This window comes from Schistocerca nitens, chromosome 7 (assembly GCF_023898315.1).
Source record: "Schistocerca nitens isolate TAMUIC-IGC-003100 chromosome 7, iqSchNite1.1, whole genome shotgun sequence".
Taxonomy (NCBI): Eukaryota; Metazoa; Arthropoda; class Insecta; order Orthoptera; family Acrididae; genus Schistocerca; species Schistocerca nitens.
In genome coordinates this window covers 418,911,470-418,932,317 of record NC_064620.1, presented here as the reverse complement: position 1 = coordinate 418,932,317, position 20,848 = coordinate 418,911,470, and positions in this window count along the sequence as shown.

Sequence of the window (20,848 nt, the reverse complement as noted above, 5' to 3'; positions counted from 1 at the left end):
GTTGACGGACTTTGAGCGAGGGCGTATAGTGGGCATGCGGGAGGCCGGGTGGACGTACCGCCGAATTGCTCAACACGTGGGGCGTGAGGTCTCCACAGTACATCGATGTTGTCGCCAGTGGTCGGCGGAGGGTGCACGTGCCCGTCGACCTGGGACCGGACCGCAGCGACGCACGGATGCACGCCAAGACCGTAGGATCCTACGCAGTGCCGTAGGGGACCGCACCGCCACTTCCCAGCAAATTAGGGTCACTGTTGCTCCTGAGGTATCGGCGAGGACCATTCGCAACCGTCTCCATGAAGCTGCGCTACGGTCCCGCACACCGTTAGGCCGTCATCCGCTCACGCCCCAACATCGTGCAGCCCGCCTCCAGTGGTGTCGCGACAGGCGTGAATGGAGGGACGAATGGAGACGTGTCGTCTTCAGCGATGAGAGTCGCTTCTGCCTTGGTGCCAATGATGGTCGTATGCGTGTTTGGCGCCGTGCAGGTGAGCGCCACAATCAGGACTGCATACGACCGAGGCACACAGGGCCAACACCCGGCATCATGGTGTGGGGAGCGATCTCCTACACTGGCCGTACACCACTGGTGATCGTCGAGGGGACACTGAATAGTGCACGGTACATACAAACCGTCATCGAACCCATCGTTCTACCATTCCTAGACCGGCAAGGGAACTTGCTGTTCCAACAGGACAATGCACGTCCGCATGTATCCCGTGCCACCCAACGTGCTCTAGAAGGTGTAAGTCAACTACCCTGGCCAGCAAGATCTCCGGATCTGTCCTCCATTGAGCATGTTTGGGACTGGATGAAGCGTCGTCTCACGCGGTCTGCACGTCCAGCACGAACGCTGGTCCAACTGAGGCGCCAGGTGGAAATGGCATGGCAAGCCGTTCCACAGGACTACATCCAGCATCTCTACGATCGTCTCCATGGGAGAATAGCAGCCTGCATTGCTGCGAAAGGTGGATATACACTGTACTAGTGCCGACATTGTGCATGCTCTGTTGCCTGTGTCTATGTGCCTGTGGTTCTGTCAGTGTGATCATGTGATGTATCTGACCCCAGGAATGTGTCAATAAAGTTTCCCCTTCCTGGGACAATGAATTCACGGTGTTCTTATTTCAATTTCCAGGAGTGTAGTATGCAGTATAAACTCGTGCGTAATGGTCGAAGAAGGCTGCACCAATACCACACTGCGTGGTGAGGCGACGACCGCCCATACCAGTGATGGCCTGTATCAGAGCCCTTCGTCGTAGTTTACGTTGTCGAGTGACGTGCTACGTGGTCGGTCGTCCTGTTGCTATTCTGCCATGTGTTCGCGCTCAGACGATCGTCCCTTCGAGTTGTCGGCGTACATGGGCTACGATCTGTGCCTTCGCACGCAGTTTGTCCTTCCAGCTTGGTTGGCAGTTAGACGCATTCGCGAAGGACGGTGAGACAAAAATCTAGGTTGTGCCGCCACCAAGCAGCGGTCTCGCGATCGAACGTAGTCAAGGTTCTTCGTAGGGAGGCGGCGGCCGCGCGAACTGTAAGTATCCTCGATGGCGCGCCGACTATCCGAGTAGGGAGATGAGCGAAGTTTAACTTCCAGGTATGCCGCCTGCGCCACACCCGTTGGCGACGAAGGGTGACGGCACATGCCGCGAGAGAACAGGATACATAAATCAATGCGACTAGACGAGTGACTCGTAAAATGTGTGAATCGCGGCCATAGATACATATTCCCATGTATCTACCAGTCCAGTTGAAGATCACTGGTGAGTGCCCACATTTCGCGGCTCGGTGAATGGCGTGGCAGTTGGTCGGTAGACGCCTGGACGCTATTGCTTTCGCTGCCTCCCCCCCCCCCCCCCCCCCCCCGTCCAGATTTGCAGAGCGCTGTTGGCAAGTGGGGTGCACTCAGACCTTGTGAGGATAGATTGAGAAGTAGCGGCTCAGGTCACGAAAAGTGCGAACGGGCGGGAGAGCGGTGTGCTTACCACATGACCCGCCATACTCGCATCCGGTGACACCTATCGGCTGAGGATGACATGGCGGTCGGTTGGTACCATTGGGCCTTCTGAGGCCCGTTCGGGCGGAGAAGATCTGAAAATTTGCCACCGCTGTGCTGAAAAATCCTGTGAAATTATTATTATTATTATCACTATCAAAATTCGACGCATTTGCGGAATGTTAAAGCAAGGGGTGGCGGCAAGCTGCATTTGTAGGGTGAGGTGGTGGCGTGAAAGTTACTGTGTACATATGTAATCTAAAGTGAAAGTAGCGTACATACTGAATAAGAACAAAAAATCTGGAGGGAGAGATAATGTTGCGTCAGACTCATCCCACGCCTTCTCCCTAAACAAACGCCAAAGATGAGAAATAGTCATTAATTAAAACTTCCGGGCTGAGTTGCCGTGGTCCATATACAAAATTACTTCCCCTTCCTGACGTTTCGTTGCCTACTGCGGGCAGCATCTTCTGCCACCACACATCACGTGCTTTCGACTTTAAAACTGTCTCTGGCTGGTGCCATCTCTCTCGATTACAGGTAATCGATTGTCACTTCGTTGGTACAAAGTCGACCGCCATATCTTGTCTAGTTTTAATCCTTCTTTTTTATTAAACACATTTTCGTTCTTACGGATCTCGATAGCTTCTCTATACCTCCCCGCCCGCATCTCGTGGTCGTGTGGTAGCGTTCTCGCTTCCCACGCCCGGGTTCCCGGGTTCGATTCCCGGCGGGGTCAGGGATTTTCTCTGCCTCGTAATGGCTGGGTGTTGTGTGATGTCCTTAGGTTAGTTAGGTTTAAGTAGTTCTAAGTTCTAGGGGACTGATGACCATAGATGTTAAGTCCCATAGTGCTCAGAGCCATTTGAGCCATTCTATACCTCCCTCGGAATACAGAAGTCATCCCCTGATGCCTCAACAGATGAACTACCGTATGTCTCTTTTTCTTGTCAGTATTTTCCATATGCTCCTTCCCTCGCCGCTTCTGCAGAGAACCTCCTCATTTCTTTACCTTGTCAGTCCACCTAGTTTTCAACAGTCTTCTCCTGACCCGCATCTCGAAGGCATCGATTCTTTTCTGTTCTGCCTCAAAGTCCATGTCTCACAACCATACAACGCTGTGCTCCAAACTTACACTTTCAGAAATTTCTTCCTCATGTTAACACCTTTGTTCGATGCTAGCAGACTTCTCTTGGCTGGGAATGCCTTTTCCACTAGCGCTATTCTTCTTTTTATGTCCTTCTTGCTTAGTCCGTCATAGGTTATTTTGCTATGTAGCAGTATTCCTTAACTTCGTCTGCTCCGAGATCCCAAATTCTCATGTTAAGCTTCTCATTTTTCTCATTTCTGCTACTACGTATTACTTTCGTCTTTGGTTCAAATGGCTCTGAGCAATATGGGACTTAACTTCTGAGGTCATCATCAGTCCCCTAGAACTTAGAACTACTTAAACCTAACTAACCTAAGGACATCACACACATCCATGCCCGAGGGAGGATTCGAACCTGCGACCGTAGTAGCGGTCGCGCGGTTCCAGACTGTAACGCCTAGAACCGCTCGGCCACTCCGGCCGGCCCACTTTCGTCTTTCTTCGATTTATTCTCAATGCGTGTTGTGCATTCATTACACTGTTCGGTACATTCGACACATCCTTTAATTCTTCTCCACTTTCATTGAGGACAGTAACGTTGTCAGCGATTCTTATGATTCATATCCTTTCACCTTAAATTTCAATCCCACCTTTGAACCTTTTTTTTTTATTTCCGTTATTGCCTCTTCGATGTATAGATTGAACAGTAGGAGTGAAAGTCTGCATCCCAATCTTACACCCTTTTTGACCCTAGCACTTCGTTCTTGGTCTTCTAGTGTTATTGTTCCCTCTTGGTTCTTACACATATTGTGTATTACCCTTTTTTATCTATAGTTTACCCCTATTTTCCTCAAAATTTCGACTTTGTGAAGCATTTGACGGGGTCGGAAACTTTTTCTGTGTCGCCAAATCCTATGAACCATATATGACGGTAGTATCTGTTCCAGAAGGAACAGTTACCGTGGATGACCATGCAGCTTTGCTAGAAATGAAATGATAATTAAATGGACACCCCGGTCGGGGCACACATTTTCAACATGTCCCCAATGAAGTACATCAACGCTTGTTTGCAGCTAGGGTGTCCATTTAATTATCATTTCATTCCTATGAACCACCTTGATTATTTTTTAGTCTGGCTTCTATTGTCAACCGCAACGCCAGATCTGCCTCTCTCGTGCCTTTACCTTTCCTAAAGCCAAACTGATCGTCATCTAATACAGTCTCAATTTTCTTTTCCGTTTTTCTGTATATTATTTTTGTCAGCAACTTGGATGCATGAGCTGTTAAGGTGATTAGGTGGCAATTCCCGCACTTGTCTACTCTTGCTATCTTCGGAATTGTGTGGATAATTTTCTTCCGAAAATCTGATGGTATATCGCCATTCATACGTTCTACACACCAAGGTGAATAGTTGTTTTGGTGCCACTTCCTACTATGATTTTAGAAATTCCGATGAAATGTTGTCTATCTCTTCTCCCTTATTAGATCTTAAGTGTTCCAAAGCTTTTTTAAGTTCTGATTCTAATACTGAATCCCGTATACAGAACACATCCAGCAAGTAACTGAGAACGCAGGCTGCAAGTGCTACTGTGATAAGAAGAGTTTGGCACAGGAGAAGAATTCCTGATAGGCAGCATCAAACCAGTCAAAAGACTGATGACTCAAAAAATTTAAAAAAGTGGATCTGCGCCTACCCATCAAAGACTTAGTTTGTTAGATACTTTTTTGTTCGTAAGCAATTAGAGCTGAAAATCAGGGGAAGACGTGTATCAAGTCCGGTATGTTAAATCTATTTTGATACATGCGGTACCTGTGGTCTTACTGCATAGTTTGAGACCTTCGCTTTCAATGTACGTAACAACTGAAGTAATTCACCATCTATCGCCTTTGTTATGCATTACAGTATCAGGTGACCCTGTAGAGGAAAGTGAGTTTAGGTGTCCCAGTGTCCTCTAGTGAGAAACATAGATGGCAGTTGTCATTTGTGCCAGTTGTATTCAACCAAGCACATGCAATGCGACATCTCATTGCAGTACAAGTTCAAAGGGCATGTAAGTAGGCTGTTTAGGTTTTTATATTGGTAACGCCACGTAGCGCTCTATATGAAAATCACTGGCTGTGCTGTGTGCAGTCTGTGGCTGGTGTGCATTGTTGTTGGCTATTCTAGTGTTAACAGCGCGTAGCGTTGCGCAGTTGGAGGTGAGCCGCCAGCAGTGGTGGATGTGGGGAAGTGAGATGGCGGATCTGTGAGAGCGGATGATCTGGCCGTGTGTCCACCAGTACATTTGTAAGACTGGATGTCATGAACTGCTATATATATTATGACTTTTGAACACTATTAAGGTAAATACATTGTTTGTTCTCTATCATAATCTTTCATTTGCTATCTATGCCTATCAGTAGTTAGTGCCTTCAGTAGTTTGAATCTTTTATTTAGCTGGCAGTAGTGGCGCTCGCTGTATTGCAGTAGATCGAGTAACGAAGATTTTTGTGAGGTAAGTGATTTGTGAAAGGTTTAGGTTAATTTTAGTCAGGACCATTCTCTTGTAGGGATTACTGAAAGTCAGATAGCGTTGCGCTAAATAAATATTGTGTGTCAGTTTAAGCACAGTCATGTGTAATTTTTCTAAGGGGACGTTACAAATCTTTCATTTGCTAACTATGCCTATCAGTAGTTAGTGCCTTCTGTAGTTTGAATCTTTTATTTAGCTGGCAGTAGTGGCGCTCGCTGTATTGCAGTAGCTCGAGTAACCAAGATTTTTGTGAGGTAAGTGATTTGTGAAAGGTTTAGGTTAAATTTAGTCAGGGCCATTCTCTTGTAGGGATTACTGAAAGTCAGATTGCGTTGCGCTAAATAAATATTGTGTGTCAGTTTAAGCACAGTCATGTGTAATTTTTCTAAGGGGACGTTACAAATCTTTCATTTGCTAACTATGCCTATCAGTAGTTAGTGCCTTCTGTAGTTTGAATCTTTTATTTAGCTGGCAGTAGTGGCGCTCGCTGTATTGCAGTAGCTCGAGTAACCAAGATTTTTGTGAGGTAAGTGATTTGTGAAAGGTTTAGGTTAAATTTAGTCAGGGCCATTCTCTTGTAGGGATTACTGAAAGTCAAATTGCGTTGCGCTAAATAAATATTGTGTGTCAGTTTAAGCACAGTCATGTATAATTTTTCTAAGGGGACGCTACAGGCAGTCTGGTTTGATCCAAGGGGATGGTATTTCCGTCGTGTGCTGCAGATGGCAATGTCTCTCCATCTGTCATCCACTGGTTATGAAAACGCTACAGGGGCACAGATCAGTGCACAAGGCGACTCGGACGAGGTCCCCCACGCTTTACAACCCCAGGTGGTGACCGATATCTGGCCATCTCTGCGCCGCGGCGTCGTACGTATACCGCCGGCGCACCGGAAGATGATATCAGATGGAGCCGCTGTGTCCGATCAGACGGTAATAAACAGGTTACGAGAAACGGTTCTAAGATCCAGACGTCCTGTCCGAGTACCCTGCGTCAGCAGGGATGTCTTGCGAATCCTGGACACTGAAGTAATGGAAAGGCCGGCTGTGAGTCCCAACATAAACCCCATCGAGCGTGCGTGTGTTGTCGTGTGCCACCACAGACCTTGGGTATATATACACAGGTTGATTATGTGATGATGTTACAAATTTTCACGGATGATCGATAGAGGTAAGTGTATCAATTTCAGATAAGGGACACTAGTCCGGAAACGGTCGATTCGAAAGAAGTAAGTGAAAATCTATTCCAGTTCCGCTTATCCTGGCGCCGTGCTCGAACTAAAAGCCCCAACTTCAAAACTCTGTTCATTACGTACAGAATTCCACCCTGAATACTTCACAACACGGTCAGGTAATTTCCCTTATTGGTGGACTAGTAACGGCGCGCGTAACTTGATGCCAAAGAGACTGAAAATCCTAAGTGTACGGAACTGGACTCAATTTACCTGCACATGTTTTACAAGCTACTACATTTACAGAAGTTGTCTAGAATGGTGTCCCCCAGCCCACAAAATTCTGTGTATCAGTTATAATATCTCTGACGTCGTCTGAACAGTTTCTTCTTGCCAAGAGATCCGTTTCAGTCTCGACAGGCGTCTGTTAGACAAAAATTTTGACATGGTCCACAAGAAGAAATCATATGGGGTAAGATCAGGTCAACGTGATGGCCACGATGTACAGCCTCCTCTGCACATCCACTTTTTAGGGAAAATGTGGTCCAGATATTACCAAACCCTCAGTCCAAAGTTAGGTGGGGCTTTATCATGTTGAAACTCCATATGTTGACGAATAACAAGTGAGATATGTTCCTGGAACCTGGTTAGTATCTATCTGATAAACAGAATGAGATTTTCACTCTGCAGCGGAGTGTGCGCTGATATGAAACATCCTGGCAGATTAAAACTGTGTGCCGGACCGAGACTCGAACTCGGGACCTTTGACTTTCGCGGGCAAGTGCTCTACCAACTGAGCTACCCAAGCACGACTCAAGCTCCGTCCTCACAGCTTTACTTCTGCCAGTACCTCGTCTCCTACCTTCCAAACTTAACAGAAGCTCTCCTGCGAAACTTGCAGAACTAGCACTCCTTTTCGCAGGAGAGCTTCTGTTAAGTTTGGAAGATAGGAGACGAGGTACTGGCAGAAGTAAAGCTGTGAGGTCGCGGCGTGAGTCGTGCTTGGGTAGCTCAGTTGGTAGAGCACTTGCCCGCGAAAGGCCAAGGTCCCAAGTTCGAGTCTCGGTCCGGCACACAGTTTTAATCTATCTGATAAACAGTGTTCACACTGGCGCATTTAAGTCCGCAGATAGAATAAACAGGTCTAGTACATATGGTTGCTCATACTTTGACCGATAAGGCTCTTCACAACTGTAGCGTGCCCAAACATATTGCGACTATTTAGCATTCCGTCTCACGCATAACCGGCTTCATTCGCTAAAAGTACATACGTAAGAAAGTAACGATAGTCTATGAGGGGCTGCCAGATTAACTGAACAATACACGAGGTCCGAAGTCAGCAGGAATTAAAGCGTGCACTTTCTGAGGACGGTAGGGGTGTAACTGAATTTCCGGTAATAGAAGTCATACATTACTCAGCGAAACATTCATTTCACGTATAACTGATCGAATGCATAATACAGGCGTTTCATCCACTCGAGCAAGCGCTGCGTATTGTAAATCGGGAGTCCAAAAAGCTGGTCGTCCTCCTCAGTCGTTCTAGTTTGGTACCAATTGCCCTGTTTCACTTGATTGATAGACCAGTCTCCGGAATGTCTTGTGAACTAGGTGTCTTCTACATGGATCCTGTACCATCTGTCGGCTTCCCTGCCTCTTTCGGTCGTTTGCCCAAAAACGAAAATCATGTCTGCACGTTTCATCGCCGGGTAAAACTCCTTTTGGTTAATACTGACCGACGTTAGTATTTCAATTTGTAGACACAGACTGCGGCCTACTACAGTACAGACAATGTACACTACGTGGTCCAAAGTATCCGGACACCTGGCTGGAAATGACTTACAAGTTCGTGGCATCCTCCGTCGTTAATGCTGGAATTCAGTATGGTGTTGGGCCACCCGTAGCCTTGATGACAGCTTCCACTCTCTTAGGCATACTTTCAATCAGGTGCTAGAAGGTTTCCTGGGGAATGACAGCCTATTCTTCACGGAGTGCCACACTGAGGTCTGCCACGAAGTTGGCGTTCCTAAACATCCCAAAGGTGTTCTACAGGATTCAGGTCAGTACTCTGTGCTGGCCAGTGCATTACTGGGATGTTATTGTCGTGTAACCACTCAGCCTCGGGCCGTGCATTATGAACAGGTGCTCGCCCGTGTTGAAAGATGCAATCGCCATCCCTGAATTGCTCTTGAACAGTGGGAAGCAAGAAGGTGCTTGTAGGTCTGTGCTGTGGTAGTGCGACGCAAAACAACACGGGGTACAAGCCCCCTCCACGAAAAACAAGACCACACCACCGCCTCCGAATTTTACTGTTGACACTAAACACGCTGGCAGATGACGTTCACCTGGTTCAAAATGGCTCTGAGCACTATGTGACTTAATTTCTGTGGTCATCAGTCCCCTAAAACTTAGAACTACTTAAACCTAACTAACCTAAGGACATCACACACATCCATGCCCGAGGCAGGATTCGAACCTGCGACCGTAGCGGTCACGCGGTTCCAGACTGAAGCGCCTTTAACCGCACGGCCACATCGGCCGGCCCGTTCACCTGGCATTCGCCATACCCGCACCCTACCATCGGATCGCCACATTGTGTACCGTGATTCGTCACTCCACACAACGTTTTCCAACTGTTCAATCGTCCTATGTTTACGCTCCTTACACCAAGGCGTCGTTTGGCATTTACCGGCGTGATATGTGGCTTATGAGCAGCCTCTCGACCTTGAAATCCAAGTTTTCTCACATCCCGCCAAACTATCATAGTACTTGCAGTGGATCCTGATGCAGTTTGGAATTCCTGTGTGATGGTTTGGATAGATGTATGCCTATTACACATTACGACCCTCTTCAACTATCGGCGGTCTCTGTCAGTCAACAGACGAGGTCGGCCTGTACGATATTGTGCTGTAAGTGTCCCTTCACGTTTCCGCTTCACTATCACATCGGAACAGTGGACCTATGGATGTTTAGGAGTGTGGAAATCTTTTGTATAGACGTATGACACAAGTGACACCCAATCATCTGACCACGTTCGAAGTCCGTGAGTTCGGCCGAGCGCCCCATTCTGCTCTCTCAGATGTATAATGACTACTGAGGTTGCTGATATGGAGTACCTGGCAGTAGGTGGCAGCACAATGGACCTAATACGAAAAACGTGTGGTTTTGGGGGTGTCCGGATACTTTTGATCACATAGTGTATACCACGACTGCTTATATCAGTACAAAGTACGCCATCTGCAAAGGATTAGATTCATTACCCAAATGTCTAGACCTAAGTACTCGTTGGGATCGCCTAACCTACAGCTTAGCGACTACAGTACCGGTACATGTATTTCACTGGCAGAGGTACCAGAGTGATTTTCGCTTATAACGGTCGCTCGATCGTTTCCGGACCTCACATTGATACATTTACCCTCTTCTATCATCCCTTAAAGTTTGTATCAGCATCATGAAATCACCCCGTATAGAAGCCTGTGAGCGATCAATTGAGGCTCGTTATGTATATAGCTGGCACAGTGTGTCTGTTTCACGAAAATCAGATCAAATCACTATCTTCTCCGCTACAAGAATGACTGAAATACGATAAACAATTATGTTTTCTTGTACATCACGCACATTGTCTCCAAAATCTACTACATTTCGCAAAAATTCTGCTGATCTGTACAGAATTTTTTGAGATCATAAAAGAAGTGAAAACTCGAGTTGAGCAGTACGTTGTATCAAACTGTTCATATCTTTAGTAAATCACAATAAAAATCGTTCGCCTCATGTTTTGAGTATGCTGGTACCTCAGTCCGGAAACAAATGGAGCGCACTATGTAAATAATTTTGATCATTTTGTGCTCTATAAATGAATTCTGTAAATATTAATAAAAACCGCCTTGTCTGTATTTCGGTTCTGTTTATCTGGCCACAACTGGTTTAGTTTTGAATGGACATCTTCAGATAATCTGCAGTTCAACAAGACAAAGGTTAGGCTGAAAAACACTACAATATGCAGACAATATATTATACACATAATATTTTGTATGTAACTCAAAACGAACGTTGATCGAAAGTCTTCGTTAGTAGTTCTCAAAAGAAATGTGGCGTTGTCATGATTCAAAAGTGCCTAATCACCGTACATTAGGAATTAGGCTACAAGGCACATTTTGGAACACAACAGGCGTACTGAAACACTTCGTCGACAGATGCTGAGCACGTTGTTTACGTGTTCACTCTTCCGTTGAGCGGCCGTCTCTTGACAGACCTGTATAACGCAGCACGTTGTTACGGTACGTATCGTACTGATGCCGACATAACATCATACACCCCCTCAGTCCAAAAAGTTCCGAGACTGCGTTAATAATAATAATAACAATAACGAAAAGGGAAACGTTAATATAGTTAGTTATTTGCATGCACAGCAAATGTTCATTGTGCATTTCTGATATCTTCGGAAATGCCATTTTCGATTTTGTTAGGATGATTTGAAAATGAGTCTCGGCCCCGAACTAGTCACCGAATGAATAAAAAGTAAAAATTTGCAACTTTGACTGGTTAAGACAGTGGTTTCAATGCTTCAGGTGAACCACATTGTCTCCACATAAAATGCACAGAACGTTCATACAACCATGTGGATCTGTAGATACGTCCTTCTTTGGGGAGCTGTTCACTTCGCGCATCACACTGGCTTGAATGTCGGTTCTGTCGGCAAAGTGTTGACTCTTCATTTGAACTCCTACACCTTTTCGTTATGTAGTAGGTTCGTTTTGATAACACCAAGTCTCGTCACTCGTGATGAGTTTTTCCAGAAAAGAATTTTGCGCGTTTTGAATTTGAATCACGTCGTAGCAGGTGTCCAGGCGTCGTTGTTTTTGTTCGGCAGTCAGGGCGTAGTGGATAAACTTTCCAAACATACTTTTCTTCTTGAAAACATCCTGGAGAATGTTTTGGACACTTGGTTCAAAGATGCTGCTTCTTTGAGATTTGTGCTACAACGCTGATATACTACGGCCGCACGTCCACTACTGAACGCTGCCTGCAACTGACTGATTCGATGCAAATCTGTTGTTGACAACCGTTAATCCAAACGACCACCGTAGTTCATGAGCTAAAGTCGCTTATACGCCAGGAACACAACCTCAGAACGTTTAGGACGGATAGTGACCAGTCACATTAATGTGATCACCTATCACCTTTAGCAGCGTGGCTCGCTGCGAGACGTGCAGAGAGTGAGTGACGGTCAGGGATGTGGAGCCATATGGACTCTAGTGCCGTAGCCATCAGCACTCGGTTTATCGGTTGAGGATCCACGGTGCGAACAGCCCAATAGGGGTGGTCCCACGGACTCTAGATTGGGTTTAAATACGAGAAGCTTGGTGGCCATGGGAGAACGGTAAACTCATCCTGATGCTCTTCGAACCACGGACGCACACTGCAAGCTGTGTGACACGTTGCATTGTCCTCTTCGTAGATGCCATCGAGACGAGGGAAACACAGACTGCAAGTAAAGGTGGACATTATCCCAAGGATAGATGCATACTTGTGCTGATCCATTGTTCTTTCCAGAACAGAATGATGAAATCACCCAGGGAACACCACGAAAAGATTTCCCAGACATAACGCTCCCTTCTTCGGCCTGCACCCTTCTTACTGTTTTTTTTTTTCCCAAGGTGGTACACGCAGATGTCCATCTATCCAGTGGAGCATAAAACGTGAGTCATCTGGAAAGGTCACCTCTCGCCACTCAGTGGAGTGCACTTGCAATATTGTCGTGTACGTCCACCCTCGTCGGCGGTGAAGATTAGTTAAAATGTGTGATGCCTGCTGCGGAAGCTCATACGCAGCAACGTTCGATGAACGTTCGTCGAGGAGACATTGTTGGCAGCTCCTTGGTTCATCTGGGCGGTCAGCTGCTCAACAGTTGCAACTCTATTCGCACCCTTATTTCACAGCCGTCGTTCACCCCTGTCATCTATGACCCGTGGAGGACAACCTAAGCCCCGCGCCAGCTTTGGATAGTGCCATTTTGCGATGCCTTTAACCACGGCGTCACGCGAACAATTTACAAACTTTGCCGTTTCGGAAATGCTTCCACCCTTGGCCCGAAAGCAACTGATCCCGCCCTCGTGGACGTCGTTTCTGCTTTACGACAACGACTCCACTGTTTTCCCTGTCGCCCCCCACCACCGAAACGTTTTATATACCCTCCACTGATAATGATGCCACCTGCCATGAGTGGTTATTGCTCGTTGATGTCTAACATAGGCAGCAGTCACATTAATGCGATGGACTGTGTATCACACGCGTGTTTTAGTGACCTCTATGCTAATCTTTGTCTTCAGGTCACCTGAAAATGTTTATTTAGAACGAAACAAGTTGTGACATAATAAATGTACTTCGAATATGGCTCAAATAGCTCTCAGCACTATGGGACTTAACATCTGAGGTCATCAGTCCCCTAAAACTTAGAACTACTTAAACCTTACTAACCTAAGGACATCACACACATCCACGCCCGAGACAGGATTCGATCCTGCGATCGTAGCGGTCGCGCGGTTCCAGACTGAAGCGCCTAGAACCGCTCGGCCACATCGGCCGGCTGTACTTGGAATAGAGTCGACGCTATTTGTATTATCATTTCCTCTCCATTTACGTACGCCTGCTGCATATCTATTATGGAAGCAATTCCTTCATGCCCATTGTTACAGCGACTGACAGGCAATCAACAATTCTGGCCCGCATCTCGTGGTCGTGCGGTAGCGTTCTCGCTTCCCACGCCCGGGTTCCCGGGTTCGATTCCCGGCGGGGTCAGGGATTTTCTCTGCCTCGTGATGGCTGGGTGTTGTGTGCTGTCCTTAGGTTAGTTAGGTTTAAGTAGTTCTAAGTTCTAGGGGACTTATGACCACAGCAGTTGAGTCCCATAGTGCTCAGAGCCAGCCAACAATTCTGACCACAAAGGTAAGCCCCTTAGTCAAGACACATGCACAGATCTCTAAGACTTTCAGACAAATATTTGCTGTGGCAGACGTTATTGGAGTTTCGTGATGAAGAACTTGAGCTCGTGTTCGGTAGGAGCGGAACGCTTAGACTCGTCCTATCGAGCTAATTTAAGTTTCCTACAGTTTTGCTACACTAGCCATGCAGTCTCCAGATCTCCCATTGGCCTTCTTCAGATGAACTAGAGACAATCCTCTGTTGTCCACGACGTTAAAATCCAGTCTTCCTTTCGTGTGTGGGCTCGTCACAAAGACGACACGGCTTTGCGTTACAGCGGCACCAAGCGTGCTTTTATGTTTGTCCTTATCCAGGAAGGCGCCTGTCAATATCTCTCGCAACCGGAGAGACATGAGCGGGAACACCCTATGATAACCACAAGAGATACAGGTTTCTTCGTACCGAGATTGTGGCCGACAGGGGAAAGAACTTCAAGCGTTTCAGTAGAAGTGGACTTTTCCAGAAGAAACCTTGACCTTTGAGCTATGCAATGTTTAACAGCCCATAGGTGACAGAAGTACAGGTAAAGAGAAACAGGAAAACGGACGATCTCGCTATCTCGGCCGGGAGGCAGCGTTTAAGTAACTCACAGAGTGTCATTTGCTGTTATCAAGAACCAGGGATAATGTTGGTGGCCGATTGCTCATCTCCTTCACTGTACGGGAGGAAGAAAAAGAATAGCTACTGGAGTGAACGAGATATCATGAGCATCCAGGCACCTAGCGCCAACAACAAAAACATTCATGTCAACAAATTGCTCACTGATATGCGAGTGATGAGGTTGCCCTGCATAGTAGCCGTTTCCACACACGTGTTTCTTCTCGGTTCATGGTCTCTTCTTAATATCAGTATCACGATCAACAACATCACCATCCCCACCACCGTTATTACCCATTAGACAACCACATCTGGATAAAGGCACTTCTTCAGTCCGGAGCCGCGCTGCTGCTGCGGACGCAGGTTCGAATCCTGCCTCAGGCATGGCTGTGTGCGATGTCCTTCGGTTATTTAGGTTTAAGTAGTTCTACGTCCAGGGGACCGATGACCTCAGATGTTAAGTCCAATAGTGCTTGGGGCCCATAAAGGCCTTTCTCAGGATTCACATTATTTCCTTGGTCCATCTAGTATTCGTTCTCCTAGAGATCACGTATTGGGCCAGTTGTTCTTAGCCTATACGTTTAAGATATTTCAACAGTTACCCAGATCGGATAAAACACAATGTCCGTGTTTCCAGCTCAATAACAGACAGGCAAACTGTCAACTGCAAATCTACAGTGACGTGCAAAACTTAACAGTAAAAGTAATTTTGGCATTGTGCGTCATCATCAAGTAACACAGGTCGATGAAACATGGACCATACGTATAAAAGGACTGCTACAGTACAGTAGAGAAGGTAACTGTAAGAAATACGACAATGGTACGAAGAAAATGACACTTTTATTCAAAGAAAGTAATGACGCTGGAGTCACCGGTAGTTATGATGGCCCCTGGACACTAAAAAAGACGAGACATGGTCCTTAATAGGGTGTATGATTACCGCGGACGGTAATACACGCTCTGCAACGTATTCCCACGCTGGGCACTAGATTGGTACGGTGTTCCTGTGGTAGGGCGCCCCATACAGCGACCAGAGCGGCTAACAACAGCTGGATGGCCGGTGGTGCACGCGGTCGTTTTAAAACACGTCTCCCGAACACGTTCCTCACGTACTTCATGGGAAACTCGGAGGAACAGGCAGTTCAGTCCCTTCGCTGAATAACCTCTCGTTCCAAGAACATCTCAGCTCTTCTATCCAGTTATCCATAAAAATGAAGTCAGGGCCAAATGCACCAGTGGAATGATGTACGGGTACAGTGTTACAGTAACGTTGGCCGTCGAGTGTACCATTTTCAAAGATTTCTAGGTCAATATGCCAAAGAAACGTTACGCCTCCCCAGGCAATAGCCCGTCGACCACCAAAACGAGCAAGTTCGACAGATTCCCTAGGTGCATTATCAGTACCCGTAATGCACTTACCTCCCGCCATATAAAGGTACGTCTAGAAATATCTGCTCTCATCCGAAAAGAGCAAGCGATCCACTTCCCGTTTGTCCAGTGCCTATGCTCTTAGCACCATTGCAAACGGTGTGGCTATGTGTGGGTGCCAAAAACACCAGCACACAATCACCACGCCACTATCGCCATGCCACTATGGATCGTGAGATCGCATGAACTTCTGTCCTGATAAATGTGGTTTCAGTTTCACTCGCTTTTTGACGTGGGTCCCTCTTGCCTGTTGCACAATGCAACAGTCATTTGTAGCAGTAGCAGCTGCTACTGCTGCTACTGCCGTATTTGACCGTGATCGACCACATTTTGTATTTTTGAACGCTGCCCATGCATGTGTGACAATGCTCAATACCAAACTGCTGGGCTACATATTTCACACTTAGATCTTCTTCCAGTGTCACGATGATTTTTCCTCATTTGACATCATCCAGATGTTGTCTCTGGACCATATTGTACAGAAGAATACCAACGCAGAGCATTGTAACTGCTCGTCCAATGATACACACTGTCTTTTGCCGCTCCTTTAATTGCCTCGTGTTCCGGACTCAACTCTCGACTTCACGTCATTTGACGTCCAGCTTTCTGCAACTGACTGGAAGACATCTGGCAACATATTGCCGCACTTTCATTGATTGCCACCTAGTTGTTAGTATTTTATGTTACTTTATCTCTCTCGTCTTTAAGTTTTGTTTTTGATGAAAGTCGTAGAAAATACTATTGTCCACGCGTGTGGCAATGGCTACTGTGCAGGGCAACTTCACAGATCTTTGACCTATCAGTCACACTTGGCTGATACTAGAGGAAAGCTCGCTCCAGGAATGATATCTTCCAAAATGTGCGTGGCGCCACATAGGGATGAGAAAGCTGTAACGCTCCACTTCTCTACGTTGAAATTAGTGTACAACACAATGGAACATTCTGCTCAAAGTGACTAAACTGCAACCACAACAGCTGGCCCCAAAGCCAGTTCAGTGAAACAATGTGTACAACAAAGTCCATCTAAAAACTACACCAACTTATTGGTTCTTCAAGTCTAAGTCATGTCTCTCCAACTGTACTAAGAAGGCAGGAAGCTTTGTTACATAATAAGATATTGGACAATCCCAAGCTTCCCATTCATGACTATGTCTCGAGTGCTACATCAGATAGAGTAAAATCCCAACTGCCAACAATGAAAACTGCTGTAGAACTTCTTGTGGAGTATTTGATATCTGTTCTATATATAAAGCTGTCTGAACGTGTGTGTCCATGTCTGGGATCTCCTCTGACAACCTTCTATTGGTTTGAACCAAATTTGACACAGAAAGAGCAGGCCTCATGAGCATCAGCATTGTCGGTTTATAACCTCCTAGCCCCAACAGGAGCAGAGATATAGGCAAAATCGTATTCTTTTTTTTCAGCCGCTGGATGATATGTTGTGTGGAAACAGTTTCAGTCTTCCAATCATCCTTCTATGAAGGGCAGCCTACGTACCAGGAGTACACATGTAGGCTGCCCACATGTTAGGCATGTTGTACTCAACTAGTGTTGACTTGCTTTGGATGGTGGCCTGTATACCAGGGGCCAATAAATGATTTTGAATACTCTGATGTCCAGCCCACCCTGCACGACAGGTGTGTTGTGGGAGTAGTATCAGCCTGCTTGGTTGAACTACACTCCTGGAAATTGAAATAAGAACACCCTGAATTCATTGTCCCAGGAAGGGGAAACTTTATTGACACATTCCTGGGGTCAGATACATCACATGATCACACTGACAGAACCACAGGCACATAGACACAGGCAACAGAGCATGCACAATGTCGGCACTAGTACAGTGTATATCCACCTTTCGCAGCAATGCAGGCTGCTATTCTCCCATGGAGACGATCGTAGAGATGCTGGATGTAGTCCTGTGGAACGGCTTGCCATGCCATTTCCACCTGGCGCCTCAGTTGGACCAGCGTTCGTGCTGGACGTGCAGACCGCGTGAGACGACGCTTCATCCAGTCCCAAACATGCTCAATGGGGGACAGATCCGGAGATCTTGCTGGCCAGGGTAGTTGACTTACACCTTCTAGAGCACGTTGGGTGGCACGGGATACATGCGGACGTGCATTGTCCTGGTGGAACAGCAAGTTCCCTTGCCAGTCTAGGAATGGTAGAACGATGGGTTCGATGACGGTTTGGATGTACCGTGCACTATTCAGTGTCCCCTCGACGATCACCAGTGGTGTACGGCCAGTGTAGGAGATCGCTCCCCACACCATGATGCCGGGTGTTGGCCCTGTGTGCCTCGGCCGTATGCAGTCCTGATTGTGGCGCTCACCTGCACGGCGCCAAACACGCATACGACCATCATTGGCACCAAGGCAGAAGCGACTCTCATCGCTGAAGAAGGCACGTCTCCATTCGTCCCTCCATTCACGCCTGTCGCGAAACCACTGGAGGCGGGCTGCACGATGTTGGGGCGTGAGCGGAAGACGGCCTAACGGTGTGCGGGACCGTAGCCCAGCTTCATGGAGACGGTTGCGAATGGTCCTCGCCGATACCCCAGGAGCAACAGTGTCCCTAATTTGCTGGGAAGTGGCGGTGCGGTCCCCTACGGCACTGCGTAGGATCCTACGGTCTTGGCGTGCATCCGTGCGTCGCTGCGGTCCGGTCCCAGGTCGACGGGCACGTGCACCTTCCGCCAACCACTGGCGACAACATCGATGTACTGTGGAGACCTCACGCCCCACGTGTTGAGCAATTCGGCGGTACGTCCACCCGGCCTCCCGCATGCCCACTATACGCCCTCGCTCAAAGTCCGTCAACTGCACATACGGTTCACGTCCACGCTGTCGCGGCATGCTACCAGTGTTAAAGACTGCGATGGAGCTCCGTATGCCACGGCAAACTGGCTGACACTGACGGCGGCGGTGCACAAATGGTGCGCAGCTAGCGCCATTCGACGGCCAACACCGCGGTTCCTGGTGTGTCCGCTGTGCCGTGCGTGTGATCATTGCTTGTACAGCCCTCTCGCAGTGTCCGGAGCAAGTATGGTGGGTCTGACACACCGGTGTCAATGTGTTCTTTTTTCCATTTCCAGGAGTGTATATTGCAAAGGCTACATATGCCGATGAGTATAGCTAGGGAAATATTGATATGGGTAAAGGAGGATACGGATAGAGTGAGGGGAGGAGGAAATTAACACTGAAAGGGGGGAGTGGGAGATGCATGAGGCAACTGGAAAGTGTAGAAGGGTAGAGGGCTGTGGAAAAGGAAAAGGGGGGGACAGAAAGAGAAAGAGGGAAAAGGATATGGTCAGATAGAGGGGGGAGGAAGATATGGTCAGAGAGAGGAGATGAGAGGGAATGGAGGAATGGACAAAGAGAGAGGGAGGCGGAGTTGGGGAAAGAGAGATGGAGGAGGGAGAGAGAGAGTGGGGAGGAGGAGATAGAGGCTGACAGACATAGGGAAGAAGAGGTGGACACAGAGATGGGGAGGAGAAGATGTGTTCAGTATGTGTTGAATGTATAAATGGTTGCAGCCTTGCGGAAAAGGTTAGTGATCTACAGAGGGAAATTCTGATCATGCAACCACAACCAAGAGTTCAAACCAACATAAATATCTGCATTAAACCAGCAGGCTTCGATATGCATCAACGTATATGGAAGACAGCTAACAGAATCCGTGCAGTCCATTTAGACACTCCATCTAGTACGCGAGAATATTTTTCCCAATGGGAAAAATGTACTCAATCCATCTTGAATGTGCAGTAAAACACCCCACAGTTTTGTCACATTGTGCAGCAGGCTGCTTTAACATTGCATACACCCAACGCAAATAAATTCCCGATTATTTTTGGCTGTACGAGGTATCACAACGGTAAGATATTGGACTACTGTTCTGGAGGACAGTGACTGGAATTTTCATCCAAGTATACAAATTTACGATTTCTGTTCTTTCCCTAAATCGCTTCAGGCGAATAGTAGTATGGGTCGTTTGAGAGGTCATGGTCAGTTTTCTTCCCTCTCCTCTCTCCTGCCCAAGTTTGTGCTCTTTCTCTGACGACCAGGTCTTTCACGGGACACTAATCTTACTTCTTTCTTTCCCAGATGCTTTTAATTGGATTGAGACATTAATTTTAATATCGTGTTTTCCATTGAACTATACTACCATAGCACATATGTACTGTATTTGCAGTTTGTTTTTATCTATTTTTCATTAGTGACACTGTTTTGTACCTATATCGCGATGTATACTAATACCATTCCTTAGAACCATTTGCTTCACGTTGCTGGCAATATATGAGGACAATGGCTGCACTTAAATAAATAATGCACAAAATAGAATTAAATCAACGGTGTATGTGGATAAGCGTCCGTAATCTCAATATTCCACTATGTTCAGCTATAGATTTGAAAATGTTCATAAGCGACTACAACAATGAAAGAAACGGAAGAAGGTTTCGTTATGTAAATCTGCTACTTCTACTTTTTAACTACACTGAAAGCTACCAATGAACAAACTAAAGTTAGCCAGACGAGAAGGAACTTCGCAAAAAGGAATAACACGCTATGTAAGTAGTGAATACCTATTTACTTTCAATTACAAATGTCCGCAGCTCGTGGTCGTGCGGTAGCGTTATCGCTTCCCACGGCCGGGTTCTCGGGTTCGATTCCCGGCGGGGTCAGGGATTTTCTCTGCCTCGTGATGACTGGGTGTTGTGTGCTGTCCTTAGGTTATTTAGGTTTAAGTAGTTCTAAGTTCTAGAGGACTGATGACCATAGATGTTAAGTCCCATAGTGCTCAGAGCCATTTGAACCATCAATCACAAATTACTTTTAAATTTGGTCGAAGTTGATGGTCAGTTGTCAATCCCACTACTCATTAAAAGTATGCGTTAATGCAGCATGCATGTACCATCAAATAACTGACAAGCTCATCGTACTAATATATTTCTGTTACTTGGGAGGTTACCAGAAGGTAATTACACTTATACTTAAACCAGACGCCATAAATAAATAACTTTGCACTAAAAGTATTTTAAGTTTCTGCTCGCCCGTGATCCGTGTACACTTTGTATT